Here is a 16050-nt window from a genome sequence, read left to right on the forward strand (position 1 = left end):
CAGTGCAGATAAGAAAGAATGGATTGTCCCTTTAACTGTGAACGAGATTGTCATTCCCTTTAAGCTTGATACTGGCGCGCAGGTGAATTTGATACCGTTTCAAGACTATAAGACTTTTAGAGTAAAACCTAAAATTCATCCAGCCAAAGTGAAAGTTACAGGGTACACTGGGGACAGGGGCAGTTCTTGCCCTTGTGGTGCCCCAGGCAAAAGTTATGGGCGTGGCTTAATGTGGGGGCGTGGTCAGTCACCCCCCCATTTGTAGCGACGCTCTTCTCCTCGGATCTATGGGAGAGACGTCAGTTATGACGTCTCCCCCATAGCACAACATAGGCACTAGAGGTCAATTATGACCCCTAGCGTCTGTGCTACAATGCTGTGCGGTGCGCGATGATGTCATCGTGCACCAAACAGCAAAGGTCCTCTCCATGAAGGGAAACTAGATGCTTAGCTTCTGATTCCCTTCACAGCGGGGGGGGGGGGGGGGGCAGCGCCACGAAGGGAAACTAGACGCGTAGCATCTGGTTCCCTTCTCACAGCGGGGGGAGGCACAGCGCGGAGGCACTGCTGGAGGGCACTCTGCACAGTGGCGGATCTTGCCATGGTGCGGCGCCCTCCGGAAGGCGGCGCCCCGGGCAAAAGTCCTGCTTGCCCGTGGCAAGATCCGCCACTGACTGGGGAGGAAATTCCTGTGAAAGGTACATGCTTAGTGACACTGAAATATAAGGGACAACAGTTTAAAACATCTCTACTGATTGTGGATAAAAATGTGCAACCGATTCTAGGATTAAGTTCCTGTGAGAAACTAAGCTTGCTAAAGAAAGTTTTTATGGTGACATCACAAGTAGAAGATGACTGCAAATCATTGTTTACAGAATACAGAGACTTGTTTGAAGGTCTAGGTTGTTTGCCTGGAGAGCATAAAATAAATATAGACACGCAAGTTTCTTCAGTGATACACCCCTGTAGAAAAGTACCGTTTGCGCTGAGAGAAAAACTGAAACAAGAGTTAAATCGCATGGAAGCCTTGGGTGTAATACAGAAGGTTGATGAGCCTACTGAATGGGTAAGCTCCTTAGTAATTGTTGAAACGAAAAATGGACAACTCAGAATATGTCTAGACCCCAGAGATTTAAACAAAGCTATTAAACGAGAACATTTCAAACTACCAACCAGAGATGAAATCATGTCGCAATTTGCGGGAGCAAAATGGTTCAGTAAATTGGACACATCTTCAGGATTCTGGCAAATGAAGCTAGATGAGGCCAGCTCAAAGCTTTGTACATTTAATACACCAGAAGGTCGATACAGATTTCTTCGACTACCATATGGAATATTGTCTGCTCCAGAAGTATATCACAAAAAGATACACATGATTTTTGAACATATTCCAGGTGTTGAAACAATGATGGATGACATTATTGTCTGGGGATCTACATAGGAAGAACATGATTCAAGATTGAGACAAGTAATGGAACTTGTCAAGAAAGTGAATCTAAAGCTAAACAAGGACAAATCTGAATTTGGCGTGAATACACTTACCTTTATGGGCGACGTGGTCTCGGATCAAGGTGTAAAATTAGACCCAAGGAAAATATCAGCCATAGTGAACATGGAACGTCCTAACAACAAAGACGACGTCAGAAGATTCCTAGGAATTATTACTTACTTAGGAAAGTTTATTTCTCAACTCTGTGAATGAACAGCCTCTCTTAGATGGTTGTTGGACAAAGATAACGAGTGGATGTGGTCACATGAACAAGAAGAAAGTTGGCAAAACTTGAAACAGATCATTACAGAGCAACTAGTGCTAAAATTCTTTGATCCTGCGAAAAGAATAAGAATTTCAGCAGATGCTTCACAATTTGGCCTAGGCTCAGTGCTGTTACAAGAACTTGAGGATACATGGCAACCAGTAATCTATGCATCAAGGGCACTGACAACTGCTGAAAAAAGGTATGCTCAGATAGAAAAAGAACTTCTAGCGATCACATATGCATGTGAGCAATTTCATCAGTTTGTGTATGGTCAAACATTTACAGTGGAAACTGACCACAAGCCATTGGTAGCTATCATGACTAAATTATTACATGACTGTCCCATGAGAATTCAACGAATGCTTATCGGACTACAAAAATATGATGTACACTTGCTGTACTGTCCCGGCAAATACATGTACATTGCTGATACACTTTCTCGTGCTGTGGACAAAAGTGAAGATTCCAAAAGTCTGATGGATGAAGAGATAGAAGCCTATGTTAATTTGATTGTAGCTTCTCTACCTGTGTCTCTTGCAAGAAAAGAATAGATTAGGAAAGAAACTGAGACAGATGACACGTTGAAAGATATAATTCTGAAAGGTTGGCCAGCAGAAAAACATGCATGCCCGCTGTCTATCCATGATTATTGGATGTACCGCAGTGACCTTACAATTGTCGATGGTATTATTTACAAAGGCAATAGGTTTGTAATACCTGCACGACTAAGAAAAACTATGCTGTGCAAGATACATGAAGGCCACTTAGGAGAAGAAAAATGTAAGCGGAGAGCGCGTGAAGTTATGTATTGGCCAAGAATGAACCAAGACATAGCACAGACTACAGCTACATGTGAATTATGTCTTACGTATAGACCGAAACAACAAGTCGAGCCACTGAGTCCTCACGCAGTGCCAGAGAGACCTACCAGAAAGTTGGCGCAGATTTGTTTGATTGTAATGGGAAAACGTACATTGTCGTGACTGATTATTACTCTAACTACCCTGAGGTGAAGACACTACATACAACTACTAGTATAGCCATAATCAATTGCATGAAGTCAATCTTTGCAAGGCATGGTGTTCCTATTGAAGTGTTCACTGACAATGGTCCTCAGTTTTCCAGTGCTGAATTTGCTGATGAGTGGGAATTTGTCCATACTACGTCAAGTCCCCACTATACACGCTCAAATGGGTTGGTGGAAAGTTCAGTAAAAACTGTAAAGAGTCTCATGAAAAAATCTCAAGAAGGTAAAGAAGATTTCTACAAAAGTCTTTTAAGTACACCTTTACAGAATGGACTTTCTCCTGCACAAATGCTGATGGGAAGGAGGATTTCAAGCAAATCTCCCAATACATGATGAACTGCTTAATACACATAACTCAGAGTTGGTCAGACTGAGTAAGGAACGTCAACAGGCGAAACAGAAACTGTTCCATGACAGGCGAGCAAAAAGCTTATCTGATCTAAAATCGGGTGACCAAGTCCGTCTCAGAGATAACGAGAAAGGTATTTGGGTGCAGAAAGGTATTGTGCAAGCACAAGTAGCACCAAGATCTTATACTATACGTACAGAGCGTGGAACGGAAGTAAGAAGAAATCAGGTGGATTTAAGATCTCAATCTAACCATAATGAAGACAACATGACTGAAGAATACCCTTCATCTGACATGTATGATGATCCTGATAATGGTGAACAAACCACAATTCTAGAAAGGTCCAACATGGTAGATGAAACACAGACTGTGTATGAAAGACCCAAAAGGGAAATACGCAGACCTGAGAGACTCATTGAAACGTGTTAGATGATGTTCTTAATATGACGTTGTTAATTGTTGCATTGAAGCGTACAGGGCTTATCTTTAAAGAAAAGAGGATGTGATGTTAGTGTATTAGAATGCTTAATATTTGTAGACACTCCCTTACTAATCTGTGTAAGCCTGAATCTTTAGTGATAGTCCCTGGGACCAGGGGGATGCTGGGAAGTGGGTGGTCCAGTGTGCAGTGTGTCTGGAGTTGGGGATGGAATAAAAAGCACAGCAGTGAACTCACATGTCTCTGTGTCCTGATGACTGGATTTACAAACATATGAACAAAACAGTTACCAAGACATTTTGAATGTGGCCGCATGCGGTGCTGTGTGTGACTCAGAAACAGGTCCTCTACTTCAGTACCAATGGGTGTAAGAGAGCCCAGTTCTAGACGAGAATAATCTGGCAGCGAAGGACCTAGAATAGCACACGTGAATGTTGGTATTTACCATTTTCCCTTTGTCCTCATGTTGCTATTAATGATTTATAATTCTTCACAATATCATGAAGTACTATGGAAACCACAGTCACATGCCACATGATGCAATAAGCAGATGAGCTTTGAACACCCCTCTGTGTTCTGAGCAACAAAAAGTAAGTAAAAAATACTCAAAAAAGGTATAGAGAGAAGTATCCAGATACATATTTGATCACAAACAATATGGGAATATATGGTAATATGCTGTCTGTCTACCACTAAAGGAAGCTTTTTGTCAAGAGTCTCAATCATTTTTCATGGCCAAATCACCAATCCTGCAAGCATAAATTAGGAATTACTTTTGAATTAACACTTGAGTTGGCTTTGTAGGACATTATACCTTCCTCAGGTTCGTCCTGCCTTGCTAAGGGTCAACGTCAACTATTGGCAAAGATTGCGGCTGCTGCACAGAAAACTATCCTATCTTAGTGGATCTCTGCTGATACCCTGACGCTTACACTTCTGCAACCCAGAATATCACATTTGTTTCATATGGACTGGCTAGAGTTATCATCTCTTTGCCCCTAGGTAACCCCCCCCTCCCCACACACACACACACTTCTAAACACTTGGAACTATTGGGACATATCCTTCTGTCATTGGGCCTAGTTCAGACCTGATCGCTAGGCTGCGATTTCATACAGCGGGCGATCAGGTCTAAACTGCTCGTGCGTATGCTCCGCAATGCAAAAGCGTTGCACGGGTACAAAGCGGATCGCCGCTTAGCGATGGGTTTGATAGAAGGATCCATTTGCACAGGCGTTTGCAAGGAGAGTGACAGGAAGAGGGCATTTGTGGGTGTCAACTGACCGTTTTCTGGCAGTGTTTGGAAAAACGGAGGCGTGTCCAAGCATTTGCAGGGGGGGTTCCTGACGTTAATTCCGGTCCCGGACAGGCTGATGTGATCGCAGCGGCTGAGTAAGTCCTGGGCTACTTAGAGACTGCACAAAATCTGTTTGTGCCGCTCTGCTACACATGCGTTCACACACTTGCACAGCTAAAATACACTCCCCGGTGGGCAGCGACTATGTGAACGCAGGACTGCAAAAACCCTAGCGAGCGAACAGGTCTGAATTAGTAGTGATGAGCGGGTTCGGTTTCTCGGAAACCGACCCACCCGAACTTCAGCCTTTTTACACGGGTCCGAGCCGTGCTCGGATTCTCCCGTGTGGCTCGGGTAAACCGAGCGCGCCCGAACGTCATCATCCCGCTGTCGGATTCTCGCGAGATTCGGATTCTATATAAGCAGCCGCGCATCCCCGCCATTTTCACATGTGCATTGAGATTGATAGGGAGAGGACGTGGCTGGCGTCCTCTCCGTTATAGTAGAAAAGACTGAGTGACTTAGTTATAATTGTGGGGAGGATTGGGGACGGGGAGCAGCTGTTAGGGAGTACAGTGCAGGGTTTTGATTATAATACCACCAGTGAGTTTAATCCGTTGTTTCTCTGCCTGAAAAAAACGCTCCACCATATCTGTGCTCACTCAGTGTGCTGCACTGCTGCATGATATATCTGTGCTGAGTGCACTGCTCACACTGCCTAATTGTGGGGACTGGGGAGCAGTTATAGCAGGAGTACAGTGCACAGTTTTGCTGACAGTGACCACCAGTCCAGTATACGTTTGTCTGCCTGAAAAACACTCCTGTGGTGGCTTTTTTTTTCTTCATACTACTAGTTTAGCAGTCTGCTGACAGTGTCCACCAGGTCCGTTATTATTATACAGTATATTATATATATATATATATATATATATATATATAGCAGTACGATAGTCCACGGCTGTACCTACCTCTGTGTCGTCAGTGCACTCGTCGTCCATAAGTAATATAATACTATACTATCCATCCATCTACATTTTATACCTGTGGTGGCTTTTTTTTTCTTCATACTAGTTTAGCAGTCTGCTGACAGTGTCCACCAGGTCCGTTATTATTATTATTATTATTATTATACAGTATATTATATATATATATATATATATATATATATATATATATAGATAGCAGTACGGTAGGCCACGGCTGTACCTACCTCTGTGTCGTCAGTGCACTCGTCGTCCATAAGTAATATAATACTATACTATCCATCCAGCTACATTGTATACCTGTGGTGGGTTTTTTTTTCTTCATACTAGTTTAGCAGTCTGCTGACAGTGTCCACCAGATCCGTTATTATTATACAGTATATTATATATATATATATATATATATAGCAGTACGGTAGGCCACGGCTGTACCTACCTCTGTGTCGTCAGTGCACTCGTCGTCCATAAGTAATATAATACTATACTATCCATCCATCTACATTGTATACCTGTGGTGGCTTTTTTTTTCTTCATACTAGTTTAGCAGTCTACTGACAGTGTCCACCAGGTCCGTTATTATTATACAGTATATTATATATATATATATATATATATATATATATATATATATAGCAGTACGGTAGGCCACGGCTGTACCTACCTCTGTGTCGTCAGTGCACTCGTCCTCCATAAGTAATATAATACTATACTATCCATCCATCTACATTGTATACCTGTGGTGGCTTTTAGTTGTGTGCATTCAAATATGGAGAACAAAAATGTGGAGGTTAAAAAAATAGGGAAAGATCAAGATCCACTTCCACCTCGTGCTGAAGCTGCTGCCACTAGTCATGGCCGAGACGATGAAATGCCATCAACGTCGTCTGCCAAGGCCGATGCCCAATGTCATAGTACAGAGCATGTAAAATCCAAAACACAAAAGATCAGTAAAATGACCCAAAAATCAAAATTAAAAGCGTCTGAGGAGAAGCGTAAACTTGCCAATATGCCATTTACAACACGGAGTGGCAAGGAACGGCTGAGGCCCTGGCCTATGTTCATGGCTAGTGGTTCAGCTTCCCATGAGGATGGAAGCACTCATCCTCTCGCTAGAAAAAAGAAAAGACTTAAGCTGGCAAAAGCACAGCAAAGAACTGTGCGTTCTTCGAAATCACAAATCCCCAAGGAGAGTCCAATTGTGTCGGTTGCGATGCCTGACCTTCCCAACACTGGACGGGAAGAGCTTGCGCCTTCCACCACTTGCACGCCCACTGCAAGTGCTGGAAGGAGCACCCGCAGTCCAGTTCTTGATAGTCAAATTGAAGATGTCAGTGTTGAAGTACACCAGGATGAGGATATGGGTGTTGCTGGCGCTGGGGAGGAAATTGACAAGGAGGATTCTGATGGTGAGGTGGTTTGTTTAAGTCAGGCACCCGGGGAGACACCTGTTGTCCGTGGGAGGAATATGGCCATTGACATGCCTGGTCAAAATACAAAAAAAATCAGCTCTTCAGTGTGGAATTATTTCAACAGAAATGCGGACAACTGGTGTCAAGCCGTGTGTTGCCTTTGTCAAGCTGTAATAAGTAGGGGTAAGGACGTTAACCACCTCGGTACATCCTCCCTTATACGTCACCTGCAGCGCATTCATAATAAGTCAGTGACAAGTTCAAAAACTTTGGGCGACAGCGGAAGCAGTCCACTGACCAGTAAATCCCTTCCTCTTGTAACCAAGCTCCCGCAAACCACACCACCAACTCCCTCAGTGTCAATTTCCTCCTTACCCAGGAAAGCCAATAGTCCTGCAGGCCATGTCACTGGCAAGTCTGACGAGTCCTCTCCTGTCTGGGATTCCTCCGATGCATCCTTGAGTGTAACGCCTACTGCTGCTGGCGCTGCTGTTGTTGCTGCTGGGAGTCGATCGTCATCCCAGAGGGGAAGTCGGAAGACCACTTGTACTACTTCCAGTAAGCAATTGACTGTCCAACAGTCCTTTGCGAGGAAGATGAAATATCACAGCAGTCATCCTGTTGCAAAGCGGATAACTCAGGCCTTGACAACTATGTTGGTGTTAGACGTGCGTCCAGTATCCGCCGTTAGTTCACGGGGAACTAGAGAATTGCTTGAGGTAGTGTGCCCCCGTTACCAAATACCATCTAGGTTCCACTTCTCTAGGCAGGCGATACCGAGAATGTACACGGACGTCAGAAAAAGAGTCACCAGTGTCCTAAAAAATGCAGTTGTACCCAATGTCCACTTAACCACGGACATGTGGACAAGTGTACAGGGCAGACTCAGGACTATATGACTGTGACAGCCCACTGGGTAGATGTATTGCCTCCCGCTGCAAGAACAGCAGCGGCGGCACCAGTAGCAGCATCTCGCAAACGCCAACTCGTTCCTAGGCAGGCTACGCTTTGTATCACCGCTTTCCAGAATACGCACACAGCTGAAAACCTCTTACGGCAACTGAGGAAGATCATCGCAGAATGGCTTACCCCAATTGGACTCTCCTGGGGATTTGTGGCATCGGACAACGCCAGCAATATTGTGCGTGCATTACATCTGGGCAAATTCCAGCACGTCCCATGTTTTGCACATACCTTGAATTTGGTGGTGCAGAATTATTTAAAAAACGACAGGGGCGTGCAAGAGATGCTGTCGGTGGCCAGAAGAATTGCGGGACACTTTCGGCGTGCAGGCACCACGTACAGAAGACTGGAGCACCACCAAAAACACCTAAACCTGCCCTGCCATCATCTGAAGCAAGAGGTGGTAACGAGGTGGAATTCAACCCTCTATATGCTTCAGAGGATGGAGGAGCAGCAAAAGGCCATTCAAGCCTATACATCTGGCCACGATATAGGCAAAGGAGGTGGAATGCACCTGTCTCAAGCGCAGTGGAGAATGATTTCAACGTTGTGCAAGGTTCTGCAACCTTTTGAACTTGCCACACGTGAAGTCAGTTCAGACACTGCCAGCCTGAGTCAGGTCATTCCCCTCATCAGGCTTTTGCAGAAGAAGCTGGAGGCATTGAAGGAGGAGCTAAAACAGAGCGATTCCGCTAGGCATGTGGGACTTGTGGATGGAGCCCTTCATTCGCTTAACCAGGATTCACGGGTGTCACAACTGAGGGCCTGAGCTGACGGAAGGCAGCCTCAGTTGTAGGGGCTGAGATGTACCGGAACCTGGGAGGTTGTATCAGACCCCTGGACATGTAAGTAACATGAAGAGAAACCGCCCGAAGGCGTGACCACGACAACTTGAGTAAAAGTCAATGATATTTATTTATGACAAACTCCATGCATCACAGTAGCAGTAAAAAGTAACATAAAAATCAGCAGAGAAATAATAATACAGTTCCTGGGTACTACAGGGTGGCAGGGGCCACAGGGCTCTGGTGGTATGAGACAGTTCTTATTATCTGCAAGTTGGAAAGTCCTTACCAGGCTCAACTGTAGCAATGAGGAAAGCCCAGGGTCGTACCAGCTGGTGTTCCAGGGAAAGCTGGACTGCTGTAGATAAAATGCTGCTGTGGGTACTGGTTAGAACCAGACAGGTGTTGGCACGGAGTGGATACTGGCTGGAACCAGTTAAATAATAAATAAAGCTTGAGAGCGATGCAATGTAGATGAAATGTAGAATTTGAGAGCGGAGAAATAATAATACCGGTGGAGAGTGGTAAACTGCAGAAAGGACACCGGCCCTTTAAGAGAAGCTGTACACTGCTGGAAGCTGAGCTGGAAGCAGGTGATGTTGTAGCTGGAAACAGGTGAGTCCAGAATGGATCGGAGAGTCAGGCTACACCGCAGATGGAATGCTGGTGCGGGTCTCTATAGCAGAAGTCTGGAGACAGGAGCTGGAACCTGAAAGACATTCACAGAAGAGAGACAAACTGGAACTAGGTTTGACAACCAAAGCACTGACGCCTTCCTTGCTCAGGCACAACCTATTTATACCTGCAGCAAGGAAGGCATTGGCTAGGCAATTATGCAAATTAATAATACTGACAACGGATTGGTAGGAATGATCAGCTGACAGAATCCAAGATGGCTGCGCCCATGCAGACACTTGGAGGGAAGTTTGGATTGTAATCCATGTGGTCTGGAAAACAGTAATGGTGGCGCCGGCCACCGGAGACAGGAGACGCCAGGCTGACAGATGCACATCCGACCACGCGGACACAGCGGAGGCCGCGGCTGACGTAATCGCCACTCTGAATGCAGAAGCTCAGGGACGGCGGCGGAGGCCGCGGGAGACGCCATGCCAGATGTATAAGGCGTTACTGTGACTGCGTCCAGAGAGACAGGAGAGGATGCGGGAATGTGCACATCAGGATAACAGATGGGATCCGGTCCTGGAGCGCTGAGCCAGCCTTAGGAGGCATCTGATAGGTAAGAAATGGCGTCCAGATACCCGGATCGTGACAACGGGTGGTCAATCTGTTGAAATCAGAGCACTACATTTTGGCCACCGTGCTCGATCCTAGATTTAAAACCTACGTTGTATCTCTCTTTCCGGCAGACACAAGTCTTCAGAGGTTCAAAGACCTGCTGGTGAGAAAATTGTCAAGTCAAGCGGAACGTGACCCGTCAACATCTCCTCCTTCACATTCTCCCGCAACTGGGGGTGCGAGGAAAAGGCTACGAATTCCGAGCCCACCCGCTGGCGGTGATGCAGGGCAGTCTGGAGCGAGTGCTGACATCTGGTCCGGACTGAAGGACCTGCCAACGATTACGGACATGTCGTCTACTGTCACTGCATATGATTCTGTCACCATTGAAAGAATGGTGGAGGATTATATGAGTGACCGCATCCAAGTAGGCACCTCAGACAGTCCGTACGTATACTGGCAGGAAAAAGAAGCAATTTGGAGGCCCTTGCAGAAACTGGCTTTATTCTACCTAAGTTGCCCTCCCTCCAGTGTGTACTCCGAAAGAGTGTTTAGTGCCGCCGCTCACCTTGTCAGCAATCGGCGTACGAGGTTACTTCCAGAAAATGTGGAGAAGATGATGTTCATTAAAATGAATTATAATCAATTCCTCCGCGGAGACATTCACCAGCAGCAATTGCCTCCAGAAAGTACACGGGGACCTGAGATGGTGGATTCCAGTGGGGACGAATTAATAATCTGTGAGGAGGGGGATGTACACAGTGAAAGGGGTGATGAATCGGACGATGATGATGAGGTGGACATCTTGCCTCTGTAGAGCCAGTTTGTGCAAGGAGAGATTGATTGCTTCTTTTTTGGTGGGGGCCCAAACCAACCAGTCATTTCAGTCACAGTCGTGTGGCAGACCCTGTCGCTGAAATGATGGGTTCGTGAAAGTGTGCATGTCCTGTTTATACAACATAAGGGTGGGTGGGAGGGCCCAAGAACAATTCCATCTTGCACCTCTTTTTTCTTTCATTTTTCTTTGCGTCATGTGCTGTTTGGGGAGTATTTTTTTGAAGGGCCATCCTGTGTGACACTGCAGTGCCACTCCTAGATGGGCCAGGTGTTTGTGTCGGCCACTTGGGTCGCTTATCTTAGTCACACAGCTACCTCATTGCGCCTCTTTTTTTCTTCGCGTCATGTGCTGTTTGGGGAGTATTTTTTTGAAGGGCCATCCTGCGTGACACTGCAGTGCCACTCCTAGATGGGCCAGGTGTTTGTGTCGGCCACTTGGGTCGCTGAGCTTAGTCACACAGCTACCTCATTGCGCCTCTTTTTTTCTTTGCGTCATGTGCTGTTTGGGGAGTATTTTTTTTTGAAGGGCCATCCTGCGTGACACTGCAGTGCCACTCCTAGATGGGCCAGGTGTTTGTGTCGGCCACTTGGGTCGCTGAGCTTAGTCACACAGCTACCTCATTGCACCTCTTTTTTTTCTTTGCGTCATGTGCTGTTTGGGGAGTATTTTTTTGAATGGCCATCCTGCGTGACACTGCAGTGCCACTCCTAGATGGGCCAGGTGTTTGTGTCGGCCACTTGGGTCGCTGAGCTTAGTCACACAGCTACCTCATTGCACCTCTTTTTCTTTGCGTCATGTGCTGTTTGGGGAGTATTTTTTTGAAGGGCCATCCTGCGTGACACTGCAGTGCCACTCCTAGATGGGCCAGGTGTTTGTGTCGGCCACTTGTGTCGCTTAGCTTAGTCACACAGCGACCTTGGTGCGCCTCTTTTTTTCTTTGCGTCATGTGCTGTTTGGGGAGTATTTTTTTCAAGTGCCATCCTGTCTGACACTGCAGTGCCACTCCTAGATGGGCCAGGTGTTTGTGTCGGCAACTTGGGTCGCTTAGCTTAATCACACAGCTACCTCGGTGCATATTTTAGGACTAAAAATAATATTGTGAGGTGTGAGGTGTTCAGAATAGACTGAAAATGAGTGGAAATTATTGTTATTGAGGATAATAATACTTTGGGATCAAAATGACCCCCAAATTCTATGATTTAAGCTGTTTTTGAGGGTTTTTTGAAAAAAAACACCCGAATCCAAAACACACCCGAATCCGACAAAAAATTTTCGGTGAGGTTTTGCCAAAACGCGTCCGAATCCAAAACACGGCCGCGGAACCGAACCCAAAACCCGAAAATTTTCGGTGCACATCACTATGAATTAGGCCCATTGTTATTTCTAATTATGCTAATTTTGTGCGTGGATTCTCTACACTCCCGTTGTTATTTGAAATTTTTGATTCCTCTTTTTATAATTTATTGTCTGTTCTTTTTTTCTGACCACTATGTTGTTTTAAATGATGCAGTCTTGCAATAAAATATTTAAAAAAAAAAATCATTATGGAATTCTATTCTATTTGTGGCTGAATGATCTCAGGAGCTGGAAGTTATAATGGAACAGCAGATTGTTTCCTTTGCAAACTGATGTATATCAATGTGACGGCCTCTTTGCAGCTTTAGGGGTATATTCATCATGAAAAAATTGTGTGATGAGAATTTTTAGTTTTCAATTCTCATTATATTCTCTCACAATTATTTCAGTATTCAATATGCCCCCAGAGAAAATGATCACTTATGAAAAACTGGGCTTTTTCTTAATGGTACTCCGTACCACCCTACTTTCAGCACTGGTTCCCTCACAAAGCACCCAAAGTAGGGGATACAGCTGACACCCTGCGCTCTGCATACCCAGTGTCTCCGTAGCCCCCGCACCGCATCCTCACCCACTATGTTTCTCATTACTCCGCGGAATGCTGCGGTTCCTTCTGTATAACAGGGAACGGGGGTCATGGCAGTGGGGTAGTGGAGGTCACAGAGGCAGGGGTTGCGACAGCACAGGTCACTGCAACAGCAGCCGCCCGCAGCCCCCTGTGTCTACTCTGGATCATCTCCTTTGTCAGCGTGTACCCAGCCTGCAGCCTGGAGGAGAGAATACACCAGCTGCAGCCCGCAGGTACGGAGAACGCAGCAGGAAGAGATCTGAGTGGTCATTCCGAGTTGATCGTAGCTGTACTAAATTTAGCACAGCTATGATCTTCTTCCCTGACATGCGGGGGGACGCCAAGCACAGGGCTGGTCAGCCCCGCATGTCAGTCTGGTACCTCTTGCAGAAGTGCAAAGGCATCGCACAGAGGCGATGCCTTTGCACTTCAAGAGTAGCTCCCAGCCAGCGCAGCTTTAGCGTGCTGGCCGGGAGCTACTCATCGCTCCCCAGCCCGTAGCAGCTGCGTGTGACATTACACAGCTGCTGTGGCCCGCCCCCCGTTCGTTCCGGCCACGCCTGCGTTGGCCGGACCAAACCCACGAAACGGCGGCCAAATGCTGCCGTTCCGCCCCCTCCCGCCCAGCGATTGCCTCTGCCTGTCAATCAGGCAGAGGCGATCGCATCCCTGCTACGGCCTTCGGCTGTCTGGCTTGCGCCGGCGCATGCGCAGTAGGGACCCGTTCGCTCTGCTGCATTAAAACGCAGCGAGCGAACGGGTCAGAATGACCCGTCTGCGGATGGTGAACAGTTTCTGAGGATGGTGAACAGTTTCTCTAACAAACTCCGAAAATAAAGCATTTTGATGAATATCACAATTTCTACATCCCCTGGGGAGTGCAGACAGTGTGACAGTTAAAGTATAATGAATATGCCTATCATGAAAAAATTGTGCAATGAGATTTTTAGTTTTCAATTCTCATTGTATTCTCTCACATTTTTTTCATGATTCATCAGCCCCCATGAGAAAATCACCACTTTCGAAAAACTGGCCTTTTTTGAGTAGACAGTTTTTCGCGTTATATGTTTGGATGGTCGACCATGTTAAGGTCGACAGTCATTAGGTCTACCACTAATGGTCAACATTGACATGGTCGACACATGACAGGTTGACACATGAAAAGGTCGACATGGCTTTTTAAAAAAAATGTTTTTTTTATTTTTTCATACTTTACCATCCACGTGGACTACGATTGGGAATAGTAACCTGTGCCGAACGCAGCGGTAGCGGAGCGAGGCACCTTGCCCGAAGCATGGCAAGTGAAGTGAGCCATGCAAGGGGACGCGGTACACAAGTTGGGGTTCCTGGTCATGTTACGGAAAAAAATGACACCAAAAAACAGTTCAAAAATCCATGTCGACCTTTTCATGTGTCGACCATTAGTCCATGTTGACCATGTCAATTTCGACCAATAGTGGTCGACCTAATGAAGGTCGACCTTAACATGGTCGACCATTCATACCGGAACCGTTGTTCGCATAGTAATAATTTTTCTCTTGTGTTCTTCATATATAAAATATTCACTATAATAGAAGCGGCGACCCCCGCAAAAGCCCACCGGCACCAACTGGAGTCACGGCTGAGAGTGCAGCCAGGCTATGGGGGGTATTCAATTGTTTGAAAAGTCAGTTGGGTGTCTTTTTTTCCCTATCTAATAGACAGGAAAAAAACAGACACCCAACCGACTTTTCAAACATTTGAATTCCGCCCTATGAGTCCCAACGGCGTCACTCCCATCCCCCCTACTGCCGGGCTGCTGATCACTGTGGGAAGCTCCTGATTGCCGGGCCACCCGGCTACAGACAGGATCACTGCAGCTGCGGCCCCCACTCACTTACCCGCTGCTGGCTCCTTACTGCCGGGGAACTTGTCTGCACACATCACACTGCAGCCGTAGTACCCCCATTCCAACCCTCTGCTGCACATGCTGCCGTGTAAACGCCAGCTTGTGAAGGGATTAGGTGGCTGTTCGCCATCTCAGGATGGTGAATAGATTCTCAATCAAACTCCCCCCCCCAAAAAAAAATTGGGGGAGTTTGATGAATTGCAGAATTTCTACGTCCCTTGGGGAGTGTAGAAATTGTGACATATTAAGATGGATGAATATACCCCTTAGTCATTTCTCAGCTTCCACTGGCCAGTGTTTAGTGTGAAGTCAATTTCAAGATAGAATAAGAGTTGCCGGTGATTATATGCAATTTATCTGACAATGGAAAGAGTAATATAACACTTTCATATCAGTGAGGACTTTACAGGGCTGTAATCAGTAAGGAACATTTTGTATGAATTATTGACCACTTTAATCATTGTAGGTCACCTGGTTTCATATCACATGGGCAGGGTAGAGATAATATAGAAACCTTTATTTATGAGGCTTTGCTCTCCCACACCCTCTGAACGCTCTGTAACTAGATCCCATATGTACTGGGAGCACATGCACCTAATATGCTGACCAGTGCAATATATTCTTCTATAGCCATCATCAAACCCTAAAGATTCTTTCTCTGTGTTTGCTTTCAGTACTTGTAGTTTGGGTGGTCATTCCGAGTGGATCGCACGTAGCAACTTTTTGCTGCTCGTGCGATCAACTAGACGCCGCCTATGGGGGAGTGTATTTTAGCATAGCAGGGCTGCGATCGCTTGTGCAGCCCTGCTATGCTAAAAAAGTTTCCTGCAAAACAAGACCAGCCTTGCACCTACTTACCCAGTGCGACGGATCCAGCGATGAAGGTCCCGGCTGTGACGTCAGACATCCGCCCTTCAAACAGCTGGACACGCCTGCATTCGCCTCACCACGCCCGGGAAACGGTGAGTAGACGCCCCGATCCTACTTCCCGCTGTCAATCTTCTTGCAATCGCGCCTGTGATCGCTTTCATCGGTCCTGACGTCGTTGCCCGGCTACGGCCGTCGCTAGGCAAAGACGCGCGTGCGCAATGTGCCCTCCACGCAGCCGTAGTTCCGACCCGTTCGCACCACAGCGAAGAACCGCTGCGTGCGAAT

The sequence above is a fragment of the Pseudophryne corroboree genome, chromosome 2 (genome assembly GCF_028390025.1).
Source record: "Pseudophryne corroboree isolate aPseCor3 chromosome 2, aPseCor3.hap2, whole genome shotgun sequence".
Classification (NCBI taxonomy): Eukaryota; Metazoa; Chordata; class Amphibia; order Anura; family Myobatrachidae; genus Pseudophryne; species Pseudophryne corroboree.